The sequence below is a fragment of the Lucilia cuprina genome, chromosome 3 (genome assembly GCF_022045245.1).
Source record: "Lucilia cuprina isolate Lc7/37 chromosome 3, ASM2204524v1, whole genome shotgun sequence".
Classification (NCBI taxonomy): Eukaryota; Metazoa; Arthropoda; class Insecta; order Diptera; family Calliphoridae; genus Lucilia; species Lucilia cuprina.
Window position 1 is genome coordinate 36,772,736 of NC_060951.1, and position 14,361 is coordinate 36,787,096.

At 29.2% G+C, this 14,361-nt stretch overlaps 1 long non-coding RNA gene across 11 annotated transcripts in view; it reads right to left on the bottom strand.

The window, feature by feature from the left end:
* Positions 1-12,499, bottom strand: part of LOC111691222 — a 36,842-nt gene extending 24,343 nt beyond the window's left edge. For 2 of the 11 annotated variants that reach the window (XR_006940312.1, XR_006940310.1), the window contains exons 1-2: positions 12,299-12,496; positions 11,401-11,895 (exon numbers count right to left, since the gene is read on the bottom strand). This is a non-coding gene — a long non-coding RNA (uncharacterized LOC111691222). Of the gene's footprint in view, positions 1-11,388; positions 11,896-12,298 lie in introns of all 11 variants that reach the window. The other 9 variants (XR_006940314.1, XR_006940316.1, XR_006940315.1 and 6 more) reach the window with 7 other exon arrangements.
* Between the last annotated feature and the right edge of the window lie 1,862 nt (positions 12,500-14,361).

Here is a 14,361-nt window from a genome sequence, read left to right on the forward strand (position 1 = left end):
GACTAGATTATAGACTAGACTATAGACTAGACTATAGACTAGACTATAGACTAGACTATAGACTAGACTATAGACTAGACTATAGACTAGACTATAGACTAGACTAAAGAATAGACTATAGACTAGATTATAGACTAGACGAGACTATAGACTAGACTACAGACTGGACCATAGACTAGACTATAGACTTGACTATAGTCTAGACTATAAACTTGATTTTAGATTAGATGATGTACTAGACTATATACTTAATTATATACTAGGCTTGGACTAGATTATACTTCCATACATATGTACAGTTTATGTATTTCAATTTTGAGAATCCACTTTAACCCTTTTCCTAACCCACTGTAAACCATTATGAGTGGTGGTACGCTTAAATGTCTGTACTTTTATATCATAAACAAATGTTGCTAATTGAATTTTAAAATAAAAGTTTTTTATTATACATATGTTCAGCAAAAAATAAAAAATAACTTCTAAAAATAAAGTGGTTTTTATAGAGAAAAATATAATTTAATTGAAGCATTTAACAAAAATAGAAAAACCACTTGAAATTTTGATTAGAAAAAGTCTCAGAAAAATCCCTACATAAATAATTATTGAAATTTTTGACAAATTTAAAAATTCAAACGAAAATAACTCCATAATACTTAAAAACTATTTATATGTTTTTTCTATAGAATATATTGGAAATGGAGGTATAAATTAACAAAAACAAAAAATCTACTTAAAAACACCAAAATGAACTTATCAATCAACACCTTTTTGTAAACAAAACAAAAACAAATAATTATCGAAATAAGAAAAATTCAAATTTCAAACCGCAAAGAAACCCTTAAAAAAATTATGGGAAATTTAATCTTTTATGACACTTTAGACTCTTCTCTCTTAAGACAATAATATTTGTGAAGATCTAAAGATCTCAAATTGAGAGATTACATGCTGTTTGTTGCTGCTTTAACATGCAACAAATTAAGAAAAATAAATATCTAAAAACAAAAATGTTCAAGTGTTTTTAGAGTATTTGTTGCATTTCAGCTTAAAGTGAGAACATAAATGTGATTTGCTTCAATGTTAAGATAAATAGAAACATTTGAGATCAGTGGTTGATACAAAGAGTATAAATTCATATTTCATGAACGTATTTTTATTCTCATCAGCTTTTTTTTATAAGTTTTCGTGCAAATACTCTCGTTAACTGTTGCCTACTAATGCCGATCACTGATCAAGATTATTATGAAAAGATTTTGATATAGTAATTTAATTCCTTATATCATAAATAACATGGAATTTAAAAATTAATAATTTGCGAAATATCTAAATTTCAAAAATATTTTGAAAAAAGTTTTTAAATCTTCTTTAGAAAAAAAGTTTTATTCAGTTTAAATTTCTTAATTTCTGTTTAAATTCTATAAATACTTGATGCTTAATGTCGATATTTTTTGTGCCCAAAAATTTTTCAACTCAAGTCAGTTATTTAAAAGTATGAAAAGAATTAAAACTAATTTTCCTTAAAATTTTATACTCTGGACTACAATCTATCTTGTCTATAGTCTGGACCATAATCAGAACTGTAGACTTGTCTACAGTCAGAATTGTAGTCTTGTCTATATTCTTGTCTCGTCTATAGTCTTGACTATAGTCGACAAGTAGTCTTGTTTACAGTCTTGTCTATAGTCTTGACTATAGCCTTGCCTATAGTCTTATCTGTAGTTATCACAATAGTCTTGTCTATAATCTGAACTGTGGTCTTGTCTGATGTCTAGATTATATAGTCTTATATAGTCTTTTCTATTATTTGTTAAGTCCATCGTCAAACTGTAGTCCTGTCTATAGTCTTCACAATAGTCTTGTCTATAATCCGAACTATAGTCATGTCTACAGTCTGAACTGCAGTTTTGTCATTATATTCTTGTCTATTATCTGGACTATAGTTATGTCAATAGTCTAAGCTGTAGTCTTGTCTATAGTCTTCATTAAAGTTTTGTGAATAATCTGAACTATAGTCATGTCTAAAGTCAGAACTGCAATCTTTTATATTATTTAGACTATAGTCGTATCTATAGTCTATTGTCTAAATTCTTGTCCATATTCTGTCTAGACAAGACTATTGTCTTGTCTATAGTCTAATCTATAATCGTTACTATCGTGTTGTCTATAATCTGGACTACAGTCAAGTCTATAGTCTAAACTGCAGTCTTATTTGTAGGGAAGATTATAGTATTGTCTATAATCTCAACTATAGTTATGTCTATAGTCTGATTTCATTGTCTAGTAGTCTCGAGTATAGTCTTGTCTATAACCTGCATTATAATATTGTCTATAGGATTGTCTATGTTCTAGACTATAGTCATGTCTATTGTCTAGATTTTAGTTTTGTCTATAGTCTGGGATTTAGTCTACACTATATTCTTGTTTATAGTCTGGACGATGTTCTTCAATCATTGACTCAAGTATAGTTTGTTGATAGTCTGGACTCTTGTCTTGTCTATATTCTGGACTATTATCTATAGCAAGGACTTATCTTTAGTTTGCCTATAGTCTGCACTATAGTATTTTCTCTAGTCTGTCTTTAGTGTATATAGTCTACTGCAGTCTTGTCTATAGTGTCTTGTCTATAGTGTCTTGTCTATAGTGTCTTGTCTGTAGTGTTGACCACCGTCTTGTCTCTGGTCTTGTCTCTAGTCTTGACCAAGGTCTTGTCCAAAGCGTGCATGATAGTAATGTCATGTCTATAGACTGAATTGTAGTATTGTCTATTGTCAATCATAGTATGGACTATATTCTTGTCTACAGTTTGGACTATAGTTGGTCCACAGTCTGGGCTATTGTCTTGTCTATAGCATGGACTAATGTCTCGTCTTAATCTGACATACAGTATGTACTATAACTTTTCCATTTTCTTGGCTATGGTCTTGTCTCTAGTCTGCACTTTAATCTTATCTTTAGTCTACTATAGTCTGAACTATAATCTAGCCTATGGTATCTATACTATACTTTTATTTATAGTATGAACTATAGTCTGGACTATTATTTATCCTACATTCTCAGCTATAGCATATTCTCAAGTCTAAAATATATTATTTTCTAACGAGTCCACTCCTTTAAGTACTTCTTATAACACAACAAGTCATCATCTCACAGCCTTTTTTAATTTAACAACTCACCTCTTATATTTAAATTGTAAATAATCTGTAAATATCTTCACAACTAAATTATGAATAAATAATAAATTTTATATGTTTCACAGAAGACCAGAATTTATGCATTTTATATATACATACATATGTATGTTTTGTGGCGCCATTTTAATTATAAACATCATAACAAATCATATTGCAATTGTCGAAATGAAATAAATCGACAAAACGAGAAATTACTAAGAAAATCTATACAGAATTAAGTAAATTATTTAGAAACAAATAGGACGCGCCCTCTTTAAAACAAACGTTTTAACAAATGTAATCGTATGAATTTATCATAACAATCAATCAATAGTCAATAGTATTATTTGTTGATTTGTGTCTTGTTTTTTTCTTTCATTTTTTTTGCCATTGTAAAATTTAACTTGTAAGCCACTGAGAGAAATTTCAATTTAAATGTAAAGTTGGAGAGAATTTAAATGTAAAGTTAGCTAAGACAGGTAACCCATTAGTTTCTAATATGTAATACATATTTAGTTGAAAATTATTTGGAATCGATCTAAATAGTGCAACTTTAATTGAGTCATCGTTACAAAATTCTTTTCAGTGTAGCTGTTTTGTTTTTTACAAAATCTTACAGAAATTGTTGACATTTTTCTTTCATTAAATTACATTTCAATTGACGCCCAATGACAAGAAAATTTAAACAAAAAATCGTTATGCTCAATAAAAAACGACTAATCCAATACCCTAAAGAGAAAAGAAAAACAACAAAAAACAAATAAGAAATATTTAAAAAAATTACTTAAACTATATAAAATCTAGGAAATAGAAAATATTGACATTTAAACAATATCTAAGGACTTTGCTCTAACTTTAACTACACTACTACACTAAAGCATTGTTGACATACCTATGACTCAAGTCAATAATATTTTTTTTTAATTCGCTTAATTTTTCAAAAAAAAAGAACAAGTTACACAAAACGTAACGTTACGAAAAAAAAATCCATTACAATTACAAATCGCGACGAAATGCCGCCAACGCCAAGACATACAAACAACAACTAGTAAGCAAGAGACACGCAAGCAGCTGCAGCAGCAGCAGTTTTTTAAGAGACATTGATGTTTATTGATTTTTACTTTAAAGTGGATTTTGATCAATTTTTATTCATGTAAAAATTCAATAAAAACAACAAAATCAATTGATTTTATAATTGAAGTTAAAGACACAAATGTTTTTAGTTTAATTTTTTTGTTATTGTTTATTTCCTATATCTCCAAACCCCTGCTACTCTTCTATTTGCTGTAAGTAGTCTGCTGCAATTGTAATTTTTAAGAATTTTTATAATGATTCTTAATGTTAAAGTAGTTGTTGTTTTTTTCTTAAGAATTTTGTAATTTTTATTAAATGTTTTATAACAAAGTGATTAATTAAGGTCGTTATAGGGTTGATGTAGTGTTTCACAAAATTTTGAGGTTTAAAGTTTAACTAGTTTTGATTAGTTTAGAGCAATTAGTTTTATGATATTTTCTTGTTAGAGTAAATAAGTATTCCGATTCTAAACAGTTAACATTCAAACTATAGTTTTCTTTAGAAGAAAATACTCAGATTCTGACTATTTTTCTTATAGAAAATGTTCTTAGATTCTGACTACTTTTAATATAAAGTACTCGAATTCTGAATACTTTTGTTATAGAAAAAGTACACAACGTAATCGAATTCTCAATAGTTTTCTTATATCAAGAGTTTTCAGATTTTGACTAAATTTTTTACAGAAAAAGTACTCAGATTCTGTCTACTTTTATAGGAAAATTAAAAAATACTCAGATTTTGACAAATACTAGGAGTCAGAACTTTTCTTATAGAAAAAGTACTCCAATTTTGACTACTTTTCTTAAAAAAAGTCCTCATATTTTGACTAATTTTCCTATAGAAAACGTGCTCAGATTCTGACTACTTTCCTTATAGATAAAGTACCCAGATTCTGACTACTTTTCTTATAGAAAAAGTACTTATATTCTGACTATTTTTCTTTTAGAAAATGTATTAAGTTTTTGACTACTTTCCTATATAAACAGTACTAAGATTCTGAGAACTTTTCTTATAGAAAAAGTACTCAGATTTTGACTATTTTTCCTATACTTTTTTATAGAAAGATTGCTCAGATTCTGACTATACTTTTCTTATAGAAAAAATACTTAAATTCTGTCTATTTTTAATATTCTAACTACCTTTCTTATAAAGTACTCGGATCTGACTACTTTTCTTATAGAAAAATTACTATTTTTTTTTGTTTTTCTTATAGAAAAAGTACTCAGATACACACAGGGAAATAGAAATTTATGCATAAGCCTGGTACTAAATTGACACCAAAATGTTTATAATTTAAGCTCACAATAGACATCGACTTGTTTGTCAATAGCAAGCTTCCAACGTTTGTTAACATTTAAACAACGGATGTGTACAAAATTAAGATTTTGACAACGAGTTTTGTCATACGTTTGTCTATACTTTGACAAAGGATTGAAAAATTCTAAACACTTTGGTGTCAATTTGGTACCAGGCGTGTATATTTCTTTTTCCCTCTGTGTACTGAATGCTTTTATGTATAAAAAGTACTTCGATTCTTACTGCTTTTCCTATAGAGAAAGTACTCTAAATTTGACATCTTATACTTTAGCAAATGTTCTCAGACTCTGACTTCTTTTTTTAGAAAAAGTACTTAGATTCTGACTATTTTCCCTAGGAATTTCTCATCTTCAGATACTGATTTATTTCTCTCTTTGCAATGTTCTCTTATTCTCAATACTTTTCCTATAAAAAAGTACTGAAATTCTAACAGCCGTTATTTACTAAAAAGTACTAAGATTCTGATATTTTTCATACTACTTTTTCAATTTAGCAAAAGTATTTTGATTCTAATACTTTTCATACTACTTTTTTCTATAAATCTATACCGATTTGAAATACATTCCCTATAAATGAAGTACTCCGAATCTGATTGCTTTTTCTTTAGAAAAAGTTCTGAGATTGTGACAGCTTTTCCTTTAGACAAAGTTCTACAATTCGGACTACTTTTTCCCTAGCATAAGTACTTCAATTCTCTATACTTACAGAAAAGAAAAAGGAAAACTAGTACTAAGATTCTGACTAGTTTCCTTATAAAGATAGAAGAGCACCCAGATTTAGACTGCTTTTCCTATAGAGAAAGCATTCAGATTCAGACAACTTTTCCTATAGAAAAAGCACTCAGATTCGGTAAATTTTTCCTATATAAAAAGCACTTAGTTTCTAACTACTTTTCCTATAGAAGAAACGCTCAGATTCTGATTACTTCTCCTAATGATAAAGCATTCAGATTCTTATTACTTTTTCTATGATAAAAGTTTTCAGATTCTGACTTTATTCCCTATAGAGAAAAGTACCCAAATTCTGACTTTGTTTCCAATATCCTAAGTACTTCTATAGAAAAAGTACAAAGATTCTGAAATCATTCGCTTTAGAAAAAGTACACAGATTCTTACTTCTTTCCCTTTAGGAAAAGTACATAGAGTCGGTCTATTTTTTTTTATAGAAACCCGCTCCTATGTGGAAAAAAGTGCTCAAACTTTACCTCCTATAAAAAACTGCACAAACCACTTGTTAATTGAAAAAAAGTGTATACAAATTTTCGAGAAGAAAAATCGCTTAAAATAATTACATTCCCAAGAAACACTTGTTAAATTCCCCCGTATAAATATTTCATATATGTATGTAATAGGAAATGTATTGTTTTATATATTATTTTTTTCTTAAAATTCTGATAATACCACTCAATACACGTAAAAATAATTAAAACCAAATATGTATAAACAATTTACGTCGTCAATACGTAAAAAATACAATATAATATAATTCAATCAATAATAATAATAAGATGACCAGCCCATTTGAGTTGTGTTCCAAAGAACAAATTGTTTATAATAACTCTCGTATCAATGTGCACACTGGCAAAATGTTAGAGGAATTTTCAGTCTTAATGACTTCCTATTGAATTTATAAATTTAGAAAAAAATCTTAACTTGACAACAGATTATTGTTGTGTTTTTTTTTTTGTTTCATATAATAAAACAAATAAATTAGAGTTAAATTTGATGGATTAGTATAAAATGAATTGCATTATTAGATTGAAATTGTAGACTATTGTAACTTATGATGTAATTGAAATTTGTAACGGCCTTTAAGTAATTAGAGTGATGTACTTAGTTTAGTTCATAGTATTAGTAATAATTTTAAAAATAGATATCTGTAATCATACTTTTGATTACTTTGTTTAAAGGTACTTTGATCACTTTTTCTTAAAAAAGTGGTTTTTACATTTTAACTACTTTTTCTCTATAAATAGTACTTTACCACTAGAAAAAGTACTTAAATCCTATTTCAACTATTATAAATCATGACTATTTTTCTTACAGACAAAGGACTCAGAATCTCAATAATTTTCTTATAGAAACTATGCTCAGAATCTTACTACTTTTCTTATAGAAAAAGTACTCAGCAAGATACAAATAAGGGGAAAGAAATATACATGCCTGATACCAAATTGACGCCAACATGATTACAATTTTTCAATAACTTCTCCTATAGAAAAAGCACTCAGATTCTGACTACTTTTCCTATAGAAAAAACACTCCGATTCTGACTACTTCTCCTATAGAAAAATCACTCAGATTCTGATTACTTCTTTTATAGAAAAAGCACCCAGATTCTGACTATTTTTGCAATAGAAAAAGCACTCAGATTCTGACTATTTTTCTTATAGAAAAAGCACTCAGTTTCTGACAACTTTTCCTAAAGAAAAAACACTCAGATTCTGACTACTTCTCCTATAGAAAAATCACTCAGATTGTGACTACTTCTCCTATAGAAAAAGCACTCAGATTCTATAGAAAATACACTCAGATTCAGGCCACTTTCTCTATAAAAAAACTCAGATTCACTCTACTGTGATTCTGACTACTTTTCCTATAGAAAAGCACTCAGCTTCCGACTATTTTTCCTATAGAAAAAGTTTCATACTTAATTCTTAATAAAATTAAAAAAATAAATATTTATATGAATATTATTTCATTCAACGTGATTATAATTTTTCAATAACATCCGTTGTCAATGTATATATGTAACGCAACATTGTTAACATTGCAACAATTCGTTGTTGAAATCTAAATTTTATACACATCCGTTATGTAAATGTTAACAAACGAAGCTCACAATTAACAAAAATCCTTGAATTTACAACAATCCTTGAACTTATCACGTTTGTTATGTACATACTTTGACAACGGATGTTATTGGAAAATTAAAAAACACTTTAAAGTCAATTTGGAACCAGGCATGTATGTATTCCTTAGTGTACAACTTTTTTAAATAACTACTTTTTCTCTATAAATAGTACTTTACCACTAGAAAAAGTACTTAAATCCTATTTCAACTATTATAAATCATGACTATTTTTCTTACAGACAAAGGACTCAGAATCTCAATAATTTTCTTATAGAAACTATGCTCAGAATCTTACTACTTTTCTTATAGAAAAAGTACTCAGCAAGATACAAATAAGGGGAAAGAAATATACATGCCTGATACCAAATTGACGCCAACATGATTACAATTTTTCAATAACTTCTCCTATAGAAAAAGCACTCAGATTCTGACTACTTTTCCTATAGAAAAAACACTCCGATTCTGACTACTTCTCCTATAGAAAAATCACTCAGATTCTGATTACTTCTCTTATAGAAAAAGCACCCAGATTCTGACTATTTTTGCAATAGAAAAAGCACTCAGATTCTGACTATTTTTCTTATAGAAAAAGCACTCAGTTTCTGACAACTTTTCCTAAAGAAAACACTCAGATTCTGACTACTTCTCCTATAGAAAAATCACTCAGATTGTGACTACTTCTCCTATAGAAAAAGCACTCAGATTCTATAGGAAAAAACACCTAATTCCTGACGTTGTTTCCTATAGAAAATACACTCAGATTCAGGCCACTTTCTCTATAAAAAAAACTCAGATTCACTCTACTGAGATTCTGACTACTTTTCCTATAGAAAAGCACTCAGCTTCCGACTATTTTTCCTATAGAAAAAGTTTCATACTTAATTCTTAATAAAATTAAAAAAAATAAATATTTATATAAATATTATTTCATTCAACGTGATTATAATTTTTCAATAACATCCGTTGTCAATGTATATATGTAACGCAACATTGTTAACATTGCAACAATTCGTTGTTGAAATCTAAATTTTATACACATCCGTTATGTAAATGTTAACAAACGAAGCTCACAATTAACAAAAATCCTTGAATTTACAACAATCCTTGAACTTATCACGTTTGTTATGTACATACTTTGACAACGGATGTTATTGGAAAATTAAAAAACACTTTAAAGTCAATTTGGAACCAGGCATGTATGTATTCCTTAGTGTACAACTTTTTTAAATAAAGTTCTCAAATGTAAAATATTTCTGTTCCATTTTAACAAATTATGCCAAAAAGTACTTTTTTAAAAAAAAAGGTACTAAAATAACATTGGACTTTTTGAATTCTTAAATTTTCGTATATAAACCATTGTTTTTTTTTTTAAAGATTTCTGATAAATTCATTAACAAATTGTTATATTATTTAGTTTTAAAATTTTATAGCGAATTTTTGTATGTCGCACGTTTTTGTTGTGACAAAGCCACTGAATAACTGAAATAAAATCATGTAATTTGCTGTCGTACTACAAAAAACGTGTGACATTAAAATGTGCTCATTAAAAAACAAAATCTAGTTATAAAACAAACATTTTAATGTTTAGTTTATCGATCGATAGAATAATTTAAAATCAAATTTCGTATAAACGAATGATGATTTATTGTAGAATAGATAAAAATGTACTAAAAAAAAAGTACTAAAATTACTTTACGACTACTTTACATATTGAAAAATACTTAGGTTTTAACTTCATGTTCTATAGAAGAAGCACTCAGATTCTGGCTACTTTTCCTATAGAAAAAGTACTCAGATTGTGACTACTTCTCTTATAGAAAAAGCACTCACATTCTGACTACTTTTCCTATACAGGAAGCACTCAGATTGTGACTCCTATAGAAAAAGCACTCAGATTCTGACTACTTTTCCTAAAGAAAAAGCACTCAGATTCTGACTACTTTTCCTATAGAAAAAGAACTCAGATTCTGACTACTTTTCTTATATAAAAAACTCCTAAAGAAAAAGCACTCAGATTCTGACTACTTTTCCTATAGAAAAAAAAATCAGATTCTGACTATTTTTCTTATTTCAGTCTTTTTTTCTGACTACTTTTCCTAAAGAAAAAGCACTCAGATTCTGACTACTTTTCCTACAGAAAAAGCATTCAGATTCTGACTAATTCTCTTAAAGAAAAATCACACAGATTCTGACTAATTCTCTTAAAGAAAAAGCACTCAGAGTATGACTACTTCTCCTATAGAAAAAGCACTCAGAGTCTGACTACTTCTCCTATAGAAAAAGCACTCAGATTCTGACTACTTTTCTTATAGAAAAAGCACTCAGATTCTGACTGCTTTTCTTATAGAAAAAGCACTCAATTTCTGACTACTTTTCTTATAGAAAAAGCACTCAATTTTTGACTACTTTTCCTATAGAAAAAGCACTCAGATTCTGACTAATTCTCTTAAAGAAAAATCACTCAGATTCTGACTAATTCTCTTAAAGAAAAAGCACTCAGAGTATGACTACTTCTCCTATAGAAAAAGCACTCAGAGTCTGACTACTTCTCCTATAGAAAAAGCACTCAGATTCTGACTACTTTTTCTATGAAAAAAGCACTCAGATTCTGACTACTTTTCCTATAGAAAAAGCACTTAGATTCTGACTACTTTTCCTATAGAAAAAGCACTAAGATTCTGTCTACTTTTCCTATAGAAAAAGCACTCAGATTCTGACTACATTTCCTATAGAATAAGCAATCAGATTCTATATGAAAAAACTCCTAGAAAAAACTCCTAATTCCTGACGTTGTTTCCTATAGAAAATACACTCAGATTCAGGCCACTTTCTCTATAAAAAAGTCAGATTCTGGCTACTTTTCCTATAGAAAAGCACTCAGATTCCGACTACTTTTCCTAAAGAAAAAGTTTCGTACTTAATTCTTAATAAAAAAAACTTAAATATTTATATGAATATTATTTCATTCAAAATTTACCTATTTCATTACCGTATTGTTTGGTGTATCCAATGTTTGCCAAAACTTAATTTGAAAACAACAAAAAACAGCTGAGCTGCTCGTTCGTTTATAATTTTTTAAATTTTCGTAAAATAATTTTATTTTTGTTTAAATAAAAAGTTCGTTAATCGTTACACTTTTCTTTGATGTTAAACCGAGAACCCTGCCCTTTTTTGAACAAAACAAAAAAAGGAGCTAAAGCAACGCGCGCACGTTTAGCCGGTTTATTTTGGGTTAATTCGCCTGTCGTTTTGAATCGCTTTTTAAATTGGACAACAACAATAAACACGAGGTAAAATAAAAAAAAATATTGTTGTGTTGCGCAAGTTTTTTCTTTTGTTGTTTTAAAATTTATTATTATTGTTATAGTTGTTAAGATTTTTTTTGTTTAAATTTTTATCAATTTATAAACACTTTCCTCTCGCGAGTGCATTTTGACAATAACAACAAAACATAAGACAATAAAAATTAATCAAAAATGTGCTGCTGCTCTTTTTGTGATTTAAAATAAAAAAACGAAAAAAAGCAAAACAAAATTGAAAAATCGAAAATTTAGACAAAAATAAAAAAACTCGTTAAGACCCGTCGTCATATAGTATGCAAACCACACGACAATAACGCGGCATTTACTTTTAATCTTTATTTTATTTTTTGTGTTTTTATTATTATTTTAAACTGTTGTTGTATTTTGTTATTGCAAAAAAAAGCAACAACAAAAAAATAAACGTTAAATGAGAGTATTTTAACAGATATTTTTTGTGTTGGTGGAAGTGGGAGGGAGTTGGTGGGGTTTTGAAAAAGAAGGGGCCTGTTGAAAAAACGTGATGGTGGCGTTAGGGCACAGCAACAGTTTGTTGTTGTAGTTGTTGCTGTAACTATTAAAAATTACGTTGTGAACGATGGCGACGACGACGACGACGTCAACGTTGTAAATAAATTCTTGTTTAACTACAACAACAATTTCTTTTTTAGCGATTTTCGTTTTCTTTTTCGATTTTTATTTTTTCTCGATCACACGACTAGCGGCATTTATTTCGGCGGCGTTGGTCAACATACACGGTCTTGGATAAACTAAAGTTTATTTTGCTTCCCAAAAAGCTGCGTAGCCCCATATAATGGGTGGTTAGCTCTGGGGGAATACTACATCCATGACAAACACTCAAACATATACAAACACTATCGTACAACAGTAAAAAGCAGGAGAGCGTGATTTTAGCTAGTCTTTACAACAATAGAATAGATAACAAAATAAACAGCAGAGAGCAAAGTTAGCAAAAATAAAATAAAAATATATATAGAAGCAACAGCTGTTAAGTTTTTTTCTTGCTGTCGCAGCTGTAGTTGTAGTAGTTCATTTATTATCTATCTACTGATACCTTTGGCCAGTCATTCATTCAGTTAGTCGGCCAGCAGCTGGCTACTACCTATCGTAGCTACTTAGCTTGTTTGTTAGTCAGTTAAGCAAGTAGCGAGCAGAAGCAGCATTATCAGCAGCAACAACTAAAATCATTTAGCCATCCATCCATCCAGCTAACAGCCAACAACTAAACTAATACTCATTGTTGGTTGTGTCCCCAACTAAATACAGTGGAACTGTTGTTTAAGACTGTAATCGAAAAAGTAAAATATGTGTGAACAAAATTATTCACCAGCCGAAAGTATTGTTTCTAGCCTGGACTATAGTCTAGTCTATAATCTTAACTTCACCTATTCAATAGTATAGACTATAGTCTAGTCTATAGTCTTGTTTATAGTCATTTCTATGGTCAAGTCTATAGTCTAGTCTTTACTCTAGTTTTTGATCTAGTCTATAGTTTAGTCTATAGTCTAGTCAACAGTTGAGTATATAAAATATTGCATAGTCTAGTCTATAGCCTATTTCACTGTCTTCTAGTCTATAGTTTAGTAACTAGTATAGTCTATAGTCCGGTCTATAGTTTAGTATATAGTACAGTCTATAGTGTAGTTAGTCTATAGTCTAGTCAATAGTCTAGTCTATAGTCTAGTCTATAGTCTAGTCTATAGTCTAGTCTATAGTCTAGTCTATAGTCTAGTCTATAGTCTAGTCTATAGTCTAGTCTATAGTCTAGTCTATAGTCTAGTCTATAGTCTAGTCTATAGTCTAGTCTATAGTCTAGTCTATTGTCTAGGCTATAGTCTAGTCTATAGTCTAGTCTATTGTCTAGGCTATAGTCTAGTCTATTGTCTAGTCTATAATCTAGTCTATAGTCTAGTCTATTGTCTAGTCTATAATCTAGTCTATAGTCTAGTCTATAGTCTAGTCTATAGTCTAGTCTATAGTCTAGTCTATAGTCTAGTCTATAGTCTAGTCTATAGTCTAGTCTATAGTCTAGTTTATAGTCTTGTCTACAGTCCAGTTTATAGTCTAGTTTATAGTCTAGTCTATAGTCTAGTCTATAGTCTGGTCTATAGTCTAGTCTAAAGTCTAGTCTATTGTCTAGTCTATAGTCTAGTTGATAGTCTAGTTTATAGTCTAGTTTATAGTCTTGTCTACAGTCCAGTTTATAGTCTAGTTTATAGTCTAGTCTATAGTCTAGTCTCTAGTCTGGTCTATAGTCTAGTCTAAAGTCTAGTCTATAGTCTAGTCTATAGTCTAGTCTATAGTCTAGCCTATAGTCTAGTCTATAGTCTAGTCTACAGTCCAGTTTATAGTCTAGTTTATAGTCTAGTCTATAGTCTAGTCTATAGTCTGGTCTATAGTCTAGTGTCTATAGTCTAAAGTCTAGTCTATTGTCTAGTCTATAGTCTAGTTGATAGTCTAGTTTATAGTCTAGTTTATAGTCTTGTCTACAGTCCAGTTTATAGTCTAGTTTATAGTCTAGTCTATAGTCTAGTCTCTAGTCTGGTCTATAGTCTAGTCTAAAGTCTAGTCTATAGTCTAGTCTATAGTCTAGTCTATAGTCTAGCCTATAGTCTAGTCTATAGTCTAGT